Genomic DNA, 13,485 nt, shown 5'->3' with positions numbered 1-13,485 from the left:
GGCTGGCTTAGGTTTCCCATGTTCTCTCCGGAACCTTCCCAAAATTCGAGAAAATTCATTTCTGTAATTCCCCTATATTTTTAGGCCATAAATAAATTTTAGGCCTGCATATCAATGAATAATGCTTTTTGATCATTTTTTTTTGTTTTTAATGTTTGTTCCAACACAACGAGAACCGTCCTGTAACGATCACGTTACTATAAAATAATGCGTTTCTTGCGTTCTGTGTCTGTATATCGTGCGTTCCATGGGTTCCATAGGAACGAAAATACGTTCCATGGTACTGCGCAGGACGGTGATCGTTACGTGGACGGTTTCTCGTTGTGTTGGAACAAACCTAATAGCGGATCAGGTTTGCCATTTTTAGACCAGGACAAGCTCAAAATACTAAAATTCCTTTTCCATATAAACATGGAAAAAACCCACTAGGAAAAATTTTCTGTAGCTTACTGTATACTATTAATTACAAGTAAAATTTAATAAAAAATTTTGGCTTGGTAAAAGGTAAATATATTAGTTTAAAAAGCACCTATATACTCCGGTCAACTTACGCATCCGAGGCTACAAAAATTACCATCAAGCTGAAAATTGGCAGGATTGTTAAAAATACTATCATAAATGAAATCTAAAAAATCCTCATAAATCCGACCCCTGCTAAAAATTTTACGCGGGGTCAAATGTCACCAAATATGGTTTTTAGCGATTTTCAGCGAAACGGTAAGTTTAATGGTAAAATTAGTGCTAACAAAAAATGTAGATTAGATAATTATCTATAAAAAATGTCTTATTACTTTTTTTCCTGGGAGCCACCGTTTTTGAGATATAACGATTCAAAAAGTGGTAATCGTCATAATATGCGCACACGTTTCCACGCCACCTTTGAGGTAGTGTACTTAGCACGTTTTTTTAACGTGGTTTCCCCAATAGGCCTATTCTACGGATCTGTTATGATTCTGTTTAATTTAAAGCTATTTAATAATTGATATTGGCAAGGGTTAAAAATGATTAAACTTTATATAAAGCGGTATAAATTAAAAAAAAGGGAAATTTATCAAACTGGTTCATAATTTTCTAATACTTCTGCTTCCCTTGTTCTTCTTCTCATTGTTCTTCTTCCTCTTCTTCATCTTCTAGTTTTTCTTCTTCTTCTTCTTGTTCTTCTTCTTCTTCTTCTTGTTCATCCTGGGTGCAAGTAAATTGTCCAATAATGACACATCGCATGGCTCCTGGATATAATCAAATGAATCCTCAATTGTTAGTGATTCAACATTGGAGCACGACGGGTTTTGACAATTAGTACATGCTACCGAACAAAACAGTCTAACTTTTTTGCAACCACATTTAGTGCTACATCCCATTTTACAGTTGCAAAAAATTGTGTTCAGGAGTTTTTCCGGCGCAGGGGGGAGTAAAGTTTGAATTGGTTTTAATGAACTGTCGACTAATTTCCATCCCCAGTCTTTTGGATCTAGCTGATAACCAAGTCACACTTGAACTTGGTAATATACCTGAAAAAGGTGTTGATGAGCAGCCGCTGAGGTTGAAGGAAGACAAGATAACTGCACTTGTTTTTTGTTTCGAGTACTTTTAAAAAAACATGCATATCGAAACTTATCTAAGCACGTAGTTTTCTTAGGCGCTCAATACATAGAGAGAAGAAAGCTAATTCCGTTGGAAATAACTTCTTGTGGAGTTGAATTAGTTTTTTTTAAAACTTCAGCACATTCAAGTAAATCTTGTTATTCAAACATTTTAAAAACAGTCGTTTTACCCCTCCTGAAAAATGCAGATGTCGTATCACAGCCAGTTATTGCGTGTAAAAATAGTACATATATGATTTTGACATTTTGCAAAAGTAGATAAACTTTTCGATGAATATATTTCCGATTGGTGTTGAGCTTTTCCAGGTTTTAAAAAAAAGATAGTTTTTTTCGATTGGAGTTCTACCAGTGAGTAATACGAGCAAGTCTACATCTTCACCTACAACAATAGTTGTATTTGTTGAATTGAATTGCTCTATAGCTGTTTCAATTATCATTACGTCAAATAATACGCGCAAATACGCGCAAATAAAACAATATTCTGACTTTTTTGTTATAACAATGAAAATAACACGAAATACACGATAAAAAAATATAGGTTTAACACGTATTTTCACTCCGGAGTAGTACTCAAGACTAATTAATACCTCAAGGGTGTCATCTACCTGAAGGATTTCGCCACCCAGAAAAATTACGGTGTAATTTGCATAAGTATTTATTAGTACTTAGCAATAAACATTTTGCCTAGAAAGTTGTCTTTCATTATTATGTTCAAACCCTTCGGAGAAGAGAATAGATAGGGTGATTAGATTAGCTGACGAACGTGTTTATTCCGACAAAACCCATCTTTGCAAATTGAACTAAGGCGCATAAATAAAAAGAATTATTATAAGTTAATACTTTGTCATTTGTTGTATTTTGTTGTGTATTTTTGTTGGGGCGAAGCAGTAAAATTCAAATAATTCTTATTATTTTCGCGTTACATTCACTTTGTAAAGATTTTTTTGTTGGAACTGTAATATAATACAGCTTATGGATTGCATCCCTCATTAGACCGCAAGCTGTATAGTAGAAACATTATCATATTTATAATCTTATATTATTATGTGTAATATAAGTTAAGTTGACCGTAGAATATTATGTTTACTTGTATTACAGCTTCAGTGATGTATATACCTGGTGTACTAATACATAATATGACGATTAGAAGTCTTTCAACTCTTTGAATCGTTGTATCTCAAAAACAGTGCCTCTTAGGAAAAAAACTATTAAGATATCTTTTATAGATGATTATCTAATCTACATTTTTTGTTAGAACTAATTTTACGATAAAACTTACCGTTTCGCTGAAAATCGCTAAAAACCATATTTGGTGACCTTTGACCCCGCGTAAATTTTTTAGCAGGGGTCGCATTTATGAGGACTTTTTAGATTTCATTTATGATGGTATTTTGAACAATCCTGCCAATTTTCAGCTTGATGGTAATTATTGTAGCCTCACTCCTATTTTTGAGTCTAACTAGACCGGTCTAATAGGGCTACAAACATGGAAACAAAATGTTTTCGCTCTGTAACAAGAGCATCATGGTGTCGGCCGGTATGCGCTCGACCGTTTTGCGCCCTTACCTGAACCTGAAATCGGCCGGTTTGCGCTCTAACATTTTCTTAATGGAGATGTATAGCTAATTATTTTCTTATATCGACCGTTTTGCGCTCTCTTGTAATCGACGTTTAATTTTATTCTACCATAACGATGAGGTAACGGTTAGGCTAGTAAAATTAGTTTTAAAAAATCATAAAACTATAAAAAAAATGGATAGAGTCTAGATGATGTGCACAGCAATTGGAAGGTGGAAACACAAAAAAATCTTATGTATGTCTTTGTACTCACTTTATAATGCTAAAAAAATCACGGCTTTTTGATTTCAATGCCTATTTTTTTTTATAATTCTCATTATAGAAACACATATAGAAACATGGATAATTTTGTTTTAATTACTTGCTTGTAGCCTGTAGATATAGTAAAAATTGCGATAAGCTTTTATTTTAACATTTAAATTTAATTTAATATCTCACTGAGGTATGTGGTTCTTGATAATATTACGAAAATTAATGTCTAAAGACGGAAATACCCGAAAGTTAAGTTAGGGCCGAAGGGTTGGGTCTTCCTCCTTCCCCACAGATTTTGAGTCAGGTAGGTTCACCAGACTATTATTGTAGAATGAAATTAAAATTATATTGCAAGAGAGCGCAAATCAGCCGATTAAGGAAACTATATATAGTAGTTAGATATTTCTATTATGAAAATTGCAAAGCGCAAACCGGTCGATTTCAGGTAAGGGCGTAAAACGGTCGAGCGCAAACCGGCCGTATTCGAGCATCATCAGTGTTACAAGAACATGGTGAGCCAACCAAAAAATACAAAGGTCAAAGCCTTTCAAAAAACAGACTAAAAGTGTTATACTACTTTACTTTTGTTAGTCTACTTAATTTGGAAACATATGGGAAACTTTTTTGTTATTCATTTTACGAAAAAAAGTTATTCTTTATAAAAAGTTCTGCATGCCCTTAAACGTAAGATTCAATCATCAGATATCAAATTTTGTCAATATTATACGAGGTATATCAAAAAATATGAACTTCGTTCATGAGTAAAGTACCTTTATTTCTCTCAATATCGAAAATTTTTATTATGAAAAGTTGTTTGGAAATAAAAACTAAGATCAAATATGCAATTACATGCTTCTAATTGAAAAAAAAATCAAAATTTTTCTCTTTATTGATACTTACTTCGTTTTTATTTATTGCACATACGATAACGCTTTTACTATTACTTTTACGAAAAAAAGGTATTGTTTATAAAAAGCTCTGTATGTTCTAAGACCAAAGATGCAACCATCAGATATCACACTTTATTAGTTTTATACGAGGTATGTCAAAAAATATGAATTTCACTCAAGTGTAAAGTACCTTTATTTTTCACAATATTGAAAATGGTTATTAAAAAAAGTTGTTTAGAATTAAAAACTATGTTTCAATATGCAATTTCATCCTTCTAATTGAAATATTGTGAAATATAATGGTACTATAATTTTTAGCGAATTTCATATTCTTTGACACACCTGGTATAAAATTATTAAAAGTTGATATATCATGGTTTTGTCTCAAATTTTAGACCATGCAGAGCTTTTTATGAAGAATGACGTTTTTTCGTAAAATGAATAATAAAAGAGTTATCATATTTGTAATAATTAAAAACGATGTTAGGTATCCATAAATTTGGGGAATTTTTTTTTTCAATTAGAAGCACGTAATAGCATATTTTATCTTAGTTTTTAATTCCAAACAACTTTTTATCATAAGAATTTTCGATATTGAGCGAAATAAAGGTACTTTACCCTTGACCGAAATTCATATTTTTCGACATACCTCGTATAATATTGAGAAAATTTGATATCTGCTGATTGAATCTTGGGTTTTGGGGCATGCAGAACTTTTTATAAAGAATAACTTTTTCTCGTAAAATTAATAATAAAAAAATTTCCCATATGTTTCCAACTTAAGTAGACACGCTGTATAGTTACCAACATGGCAAAATCCAAAGGATGGATAAAATTCCTATGGCTACGGCCCTAGGGCAACATATGACTCCCACACGTGGTAAGTGGGTCAAAAGGTAACACAATGACCTAATGTTACCTTTTGACCCACTTACCACGTGTGGGAGTCATATGTTGCCCTAGGGCCGTAGCCATAGGAATTTTATCCATCCTTTGGATTTTGCCATGTTGGTAACTATACAAGAATTATAGTCTGTTTTTGAAAGGCTTTGACCTTTGTATTTTTTTGTTGGCTCACCATCTTCTTGTAACACTGATGATGCTTTTGTTGCAGAGCGAAAACGTTTTGTTTCCATGTTTGTAGCCCTATAGGGGCTTTTTAAACTAATATACCTTTTACCAAGCCAAAATTTTTTATTAAATTTTAAATTGGAAAAACCCTTTTTAAAAATGGGGTTTTGTTTATTACAGTTATTAAATAATGCCAGTGATCTTCAATATTGTGAAACTCTTAGTCTTGTTCAAATTTATCCTCTAAACTAGTTGCAAGTCATTCATCAAGGTCACCTATGGAGTTGCATATATGAAAATTAACGGAGAAGTATTAGAGCACATAAAAATACTACGTGGAGTTAGACAGGGATATATCCTATCACCGTTGATATTTCATATGTACTCAGAGAGTTTTTAACGAGGCTCTATACGGAGTAGACGAAGGCATCCTTCTAAATGGAGAAAGAGTAAACAATATTAGATATGCCGACGACACCATGGTGATAGCAGGTAGTTTAGAGAGACTTCAGAGGCTAATGGACAGAATCAACGAGTACAGTCAACAGTACGGACTAAACATTAATACCCAAAAAACGAAACAAATTATTATCAGCAAGGAAATATAAACGGGGCTCATCTATACATTAAAGGAACGCAGATAGAGCGCGCAAAACGGTATGAGTACCTGGGAATTATTATAAATGAGCAGTGGAGCAATGTACAGGAAATTAAATGCGACATAGGAAAGGCAAGAACGATCTTTAACAAAATGAGCGCCATCTTCAAAAGCCACAACATATCCCTAGATACAAAGATGAGACATTTGAGATGTTAGGTTTTCTCTGTATTATTGTACGAAGCGGAGGCATGGACACTTACAGACACCACTATTAAAAAACTTTCAGATGTGGCTTTATAAAAGAATGCTGAGAATATCATGAACTTCAAGGAACACGAACAAGGAAGTTTTAGGAAGAATGAAGAAGGAACCGGATATTGTGTTTACCATAAACCCCTAAAATTGCAGTATCTGCGACACGTTATGAGAAATCAGCACCGTTACTCCCTGCTGCAGTTCATATTGCAAGGTAAAGTCAAAGGTAAGCGAAGACCCGGTAGAAGGAGAATATCATGTCTGCGGAATTTGAGAACATGGTTTAAGAAATCCTCAACGGAACTGTTTCTAGCCGCAGTGAGCAATCCGAAAGGGATAGGAACCAGAAGAAGAAGAAGGGAGTCGAGATCAAACCTTGGGTTTATGCTTCATAAGTTTCTCGAATCATAGTTTCTAATCACCGACTAATGATCAGAGGAGGCATCAGCTGCGGTATATGTTTTGACTATTTTTACCGAGTTTCGAGAACGCTCATTGACAGTGATGTAATTTAGCTGATATCTTGTGATTTTTTCTGAACCATTTGCTGAAGTAAATTTTGCGAAGTGTAACCCTTTTCGGTGTTTTAAAAAATGTATTAGAGCATTCTACAAATTGGTCCCCTCTATCGTTGGGTTTTCAATACCAAACTCTCCTAGAACATTCCTGTACATTAATTGGTGTCTTGCAAGTGTATTCCTCAATAAGTTTATCCAATCTGCCTACATCTTCTTTAGTTTTGTTGGAATAATGTACTATATACGAATTACTTCTTATACTAGGTCTCTTTTTCCTCGCAGAAACTAGTATCTCAAAATTAAGCCGTTTGTCCATAAAAGTCACAATAAGTTAAACAAGGATACACAATAGGTACGGCATGTCTTTGATATCTTGTTTACTTGAATGTTTATGATTTTAAGTGACAGTGACATTAGCGCATTTGTCGTGTTTATTGGTTTCTTTGCATTTATTGTTTATTTGGTTTTATAAATCAATAAAGTTCTATTTATTTAAAAATAAATATTATTTTGTTTTATATTAATAAAAAATAAATATAATATTTCAGTTAAATAAAGGAAGAGCTGCAATTCTGACTTTTGGGCCCCCAGACAAAGACACGTATTAGTAATATCATAGTATTGATAACTCAATTTGTGAAAAATTTGCACTTGTATCACTGTTTCCCCAAAGATGCGGTATATTAAAAGTTATAGTTTTTTTTATGTAATTCATTCGATAGTTTTGTAATCAATTATTTCCCATAGCCACAATTTTACCAAAAAAATGATTTTATTAACGTTTCGACGCCCAAGTCGCGTTTCGTTGTCAAAATACAAAATAATACTAAATTTAAAAAAATGTTGTTGATTAGTAAAAAAAATTCTTCTAATAATTTATTTATTCTGACTCATTTATATTATACGTTATATTTATATTAACATTTTTGTTTAATTTAATATTATTTTGTATTTTAACAACGACATCCGACTTGGGCGTCGAAACATGAATAAAATCATTTTTTTGGTAAAATTATGGCTTATTTTCCATTGAAAATAATTGATTATAAAAATGCCGCAAGGAAATAGCTTCAGAACAACGATAGTTTTGTATTTCTCAACCTTATGTAATATTAAATCTTCAACAAACTTTTTTGTGACTTTTTTGTAATTTATTTATTACGGTTCTATATTTATCTTTATAGGTACTAGTAATAGTCGGTATGATGTTCAAGCTGTTTAATGTTGAGTCGATCAATCTCCTCAATAGTGAAAAAAGATTACACAATTCAATAAAATAACTTTATAAAATACCTCCACCGGGATAATAGCCATTTATTAATTATTACATTGACAGTAGGTACGTGTCAATGATATTACAGATCGACGTACTTCTCGTAGTCCTGTCGCCAGTGGGGGTACAACGGCCTCCTTAATTCAGATGGACTTAACCAAATTTTTTTTATGTATTTTGACCCGTAGAACACGAATTTTTTGGGTAACAGTTGATCCGGGTGTCGACAAGATTGTTATAAACAAAGAACTATTTTTTGGGTGATTCTCAGCAAAAAATGTTCCTACAAGTTTTTTCGTAGGATGCATAATTTTCGAGATAAACGCGGCTGAACTTTCAAAAAATCGAAAAATTGCAATTTTTGAACCCGAATAACTTTTGACTCAAAAATAAAATAGCAATTCTGCTTACTGTATTTGAAAGTTCAAGTCAAATTCTATGGGCTTTGATTATTTCCATTGCTAAAAATTAAGTTTTTATTTGTTAAACAAAGCCATAAACACATAGTGTTTCCCGTGCAAAATGCATGCGTTTTAATGTACGTAGTCTACGTAAAAATTGTCTGTATGCGCGCCTACTCGTTCGATTTCAAATGAGAAATGCATTGAAAACATCATTCAATCACTATGTGTTTATAGCTTTGTTTAACAATAAAAAATTAATTTTTAACACAATTAACACAAAATGTCAGCTTTTCATTGTTACATACATAGACTATTAAACATCCCTTTGTCCAATGACAACTACAATAAAGAAGTTTCGATACTAAAACAGCTAGCAGTTAACAATGGTTATTCCCCTTCTTTAATAGACAACATTATTAAAAATAAATTACTTAAAATAAGAATAAACCAAGCCTTTAACTCAAGTGCAAACAATAATACAAACCACATTTACAGATCTATTTCTTATTTAGGACCAATTTCAGATAAAATATCAAATGTATTATCACACCAAGTTGATAACCTCAAAATGTCATTTAAGACCAAAAATACCATCAAATCATTATTCAGTAAAACCAAAGATAAAATCGATAAATTAAACAAAAGTGGCATTTACAAACTATCCTGTGGTGAATGTAGTACTACCTACGTAGGTAGAACGATGAGGACCCTTTCTCAGAGAATCAAGGAACATGTGAGAACTCCAGAAAAGTCAAATTTTGGCTATCACGTTAAAACTACCAATCATTCCTTCTCTCCTGCCAAAGATAGCCAAATTTTACATAACATTCCATCTAAAAACTATAGACTAATGAATCTGTTGGAAGACCTTGAGATCTCCAAAGAAATGAAATCTAATCCTGATTTTTGTGTTAACACTCAGATTAACTTGAATTGCAATTATAAACCTTTATTTAAATATCTGTGGGAAACAGTGGAGTAGTGGCCTCATACAATTTCTGTCACAAAAAAAAACTTTTTGTAACTTTTAAAAACATAGATAAGTTATTTATTAGACTATTAGACTTAAACTCAGGAAATCATGAGACTGGTGGCTTAGTCTGTATGTACATTGAAGCATTGACAGTTATTACCACATTTCACTTAACAACAAAATGTGTTTATTAAAAGTATATTTTGTGAAAAAACTTAATTTCCATCGAAATCTACCTTCTCATAAACACCAACTTTAGGACTAGTATGTTATAGACTAAATATACTTATTTCATCATTCAAATGATCTTGGTCATTAATTTTACCAAAACCTGCATAATTCTACATAATATGCAAAATATTATACTATTATAATATTCATACAACAGGACAATTTTATCTCGAAAACTTTTATGCTCAACTACAAAAGTTGTTAACAAGAAACAATTAAGATCTAGATCTAAATACTTCATATTAGGGATGAAAGAAAATTTTGAATAAACAATATCATTCAGAATTAACAAATTGAATTTTATTCATATCTTCTTTTTTATTATATACAAAATATCTTCTTCCTTTTGTCATGACACATTGTATATATTATGTATTGAGCCACCAGGCCCTCAGTTTGGTAGATTATTTTTAGACAATTAAATTATTATTATTGTATTGTACAGACATCTAAGGTACAATTTTTGTTCATCAATTTTTTCAATTATCCTTTTAAAACTAATTATTTAAAAATTTCATTCATTTGTAATGTCAGCTGTCAAATGTCAACACCGGACAGATGAAACATTTAAAATCCAACGTACAATCAACCACTGTCAGTCAGTCGCCAGCTCATATCACTTCAAAATGGTTGGGTAAAACCTGTACCATGAAAAAATTTTATATGTATGTATCGTCACAGTGGTTGTTCTTATTGTTTTACCATAGAAAAATTAAAAATTAAAACTAGCTTTCATCAGCCAGAGTTGTACAGTCGACCAGAATTACAAAATTTCTTAATGCGATGCAAGAAAATACAATCCTAAGTAGCCGGTACTTTTTATATATTGACGTAAGTTAAAAAACTTTGTACTTAAAACATCTTTTTACTTATTGTTTTAACTTTTTATTGTAGCATTAGCTCTGAAGATGAAGCGCTTAGCTAAGGAAATTAAAATACATTTACACACTTTAATATACTTCTTTCACTTCTTTCATTAATTAATTTTTAGCAATGAAAATAATCAAAACCGATAGAATTTGACTCGAACTTTCAAATGCGGTAAGCAGAATTGCTATTTTATTTTCCAATCAAAAGTTATTCGGGTTTAAAAATTGCAATTTTTCGATTTTTTGAAAGTTCAACCGCGTTTATGTCGAAAACTATGCAGCCTACGAAAAAACTTGTAAAAACATTTTTTGCTTAGAATGACCCAAAAAAATACAAGAAAATGTTTTTTTTTGCGAAAAATCGCTGTTATGTGAATCCTCAAGTTCTTTGTTTATAACAATCTTATCGACATCCGGATCGACTGTTACCCAAAAAATTCGTGTTCTACGGGTCAATATACATAACAAAAACTTGGGTAAGTCCATCTGAATTAAGGAGGCCGTTGTACCCCCACTGGCGACAGAACTATCGCTTAATGTATTGATTTAACTTGTTTGAAAATTATTCATGACGTCTGGGTAAAATGGAACAACTTCTATATGGTTTCTTCTTAGTATAATACCAATGTTTGACTAATAATAGTCACTTAATAACAAAATGACAGACTGTTTTTTTTGTGGACGTAGTAAACTAACATTACTTTTAATCGATTAAAAACTAACATATTTTAATCAACTTTTTATGGACCTTATTCGTATATTTTTTCCTTACTTACTCAATTTTTTATGTGATGTAAAAATTAATTGTAAAATTGTAAAAAACTTGAAAAAGTTTTTCAACTCGCTAAGAATTTGTAATCTTCGCAGCGTTTATTGTAAGAGTAACTAGGCCATTTTTTATCGGTCTTTTTTTAATAAAATCCACCAAAAGGTAGGATTCTAAATTAAACGTAACAGAATATCGGATTCGTGACGAAACTTAATTAGAGCCTTTTAATTAAAATTAGTAAAAACATTTTCGGAAATGCCATTATGAGCCGAAGTCTCGTAGCAAGAAAAAATGCAATATTTATCAAGGACGTGCCCTGCATCGGCTCGACTTCAACCGCTAACAGTCGAGACCTAGTTTCTAACTTGAAAATAAAAATAATTCTTTAAAAGAAATACGACGGAGTGTGGCGCGGCAGACTGAGTGAAATAGAAAAATGTAACAGAAAAAGATAAAACTTGACGACGGGATTCAACGCAACGTGAAATGGATTCAACCCAACGTGAAATAGCGAAATTTTTCTCAAAATTTGTTATTTATGATCCTCAAGCTAATACCAAACCCTAGTTTAGTACCTCTGTACCCTATTTTTATTGTACTGAAGAGCTTCGCTGTTTTACCATGGATTGTCGGTAAAATGACACGGTTCAAAGAAATTTAACATACAGGTGCTAAAGTTTTCCCCTTTCGACTGAGCTAGGGAGCTGATACCATCAGTGCCGTGGTAATTTTATTATGTAGTGGTCTAACTACGTTGTATTAGGATTGTTATTATTGTATGAACTAACCAACTAACCACCATACTGGCGGTGTAACTTCATATTCTTAAGAACATTATGGCCCGACTGATTTTATCATAAAAGTAAATATTTATTAATTTTACAGTACAGTGGGGTGCAATCTGTGGTCTCTTTCCTTTTTACTATTATTTATTTTCTATCTCTCTTTGCCGACGTTTAAATTGGTAAACTGGTGAAGCGCGGTTCAACATGCGCTTCAACTTCGTCGTTGGAATTGGACTTTATACAGGGTGTTTCATTAATAATTGTCCATATAGTAACTGGAGAAACCTTAGCACAAAATACGAAGATTTAACCTATATATATAACACCGGTTTATAGCGTCCTGCGCCTTCCGGTTCCTATTCTCCAGCCGCGTCGATCTGTCCAATCTCCTGGTCGGAGATCTCTCTCAGACATGGCTTTCTGGATTCCACTTATCCAGGTTGTTTTCGGTCTGCCCCTTTTCCTTCTTTCCGGGGGTTGCCATTCCATTATTAGCTTTGGGAGTCGATGTTCCTCCATTCTTTGTACATGGCCATACCAACCAAGATTTAACCTAAAACACTTAAATAAAATGTGGTTCCTTACTGAGTTACAGGGTGTTTTATCTAAAAATTTAAAAATTATTTTTACTCAGCATTTTAAAACTATTCGACGTATACTTTTCATACTTAGCAGAAAGTGCGACTACTATACACCCTACTAAATTATGATAAACGAACGTTTCTAGCTACTACCAGAGGCGTACGACAGGGTATAGTGAATGGTTGACCCTTCTCAAATTCTACGCCACTGGAGGAATTAATATTTTAGTGACATATTTAGATTCTACAATACTTTCTACGTAAATAATATACTCTTAATTGGTAATGATAAAGTCATTAGTTTTCGAGATATTTGAAGTTAAATATGAAACGGCACAGTTGTTTTGATTAATTTATGACATGATTCATAATATGATTAAAATTTAAAAATTATTTATACCTAGTACTTTAAAACTATTTGGCGTATCCTTATCATACTTGGCAGAAAGTGTAGGTACTGTACACTCTACTAAATTAAGATAAATTAACGTTTCTAGCTACTACCAGAGGCGTATGACAGGGGATAGTGACTGGTTGACCCTTCCCAAATTCTACGCCACTGACGAAATTTCTGTTAGTGTAATTTTTTGATTTTCCCATACTTTTTATGTAAATAATGTACTCTTTATTCGTAACGATAAAATGATTAGTTTTCGAGATATTTGAAATTAAAAATGAAGCGACACAATACAACACGTTTCTAGCTACTACCAGAGGCGTACGACAGGGGATAGTGAATGGTTGACCCTTCTCAAATTCTACGCCACTGGAGGAATTACTATTTTAGTGACATATTTAGATTCTACAATACTTTCTACGTAAATAATATACTCT

Source organism: Diabrotica virgifera, chromosome 2 (assembly GCF_917563875.1).
Source record: "Diabrotica virgifera virgifera chromosome 2, PGI_DIABVI_V3a".
Taxonomy (NCBI): domain Eukaryota; kingdom Metazoa; phylum Arthropoda; class Insecta; order Coleoptera; family Chrysomelidae; genus Diabrotica; species Diabrotica virgifera.
This window is presented reverse-complemented; position numbering follows the sequence as displayed.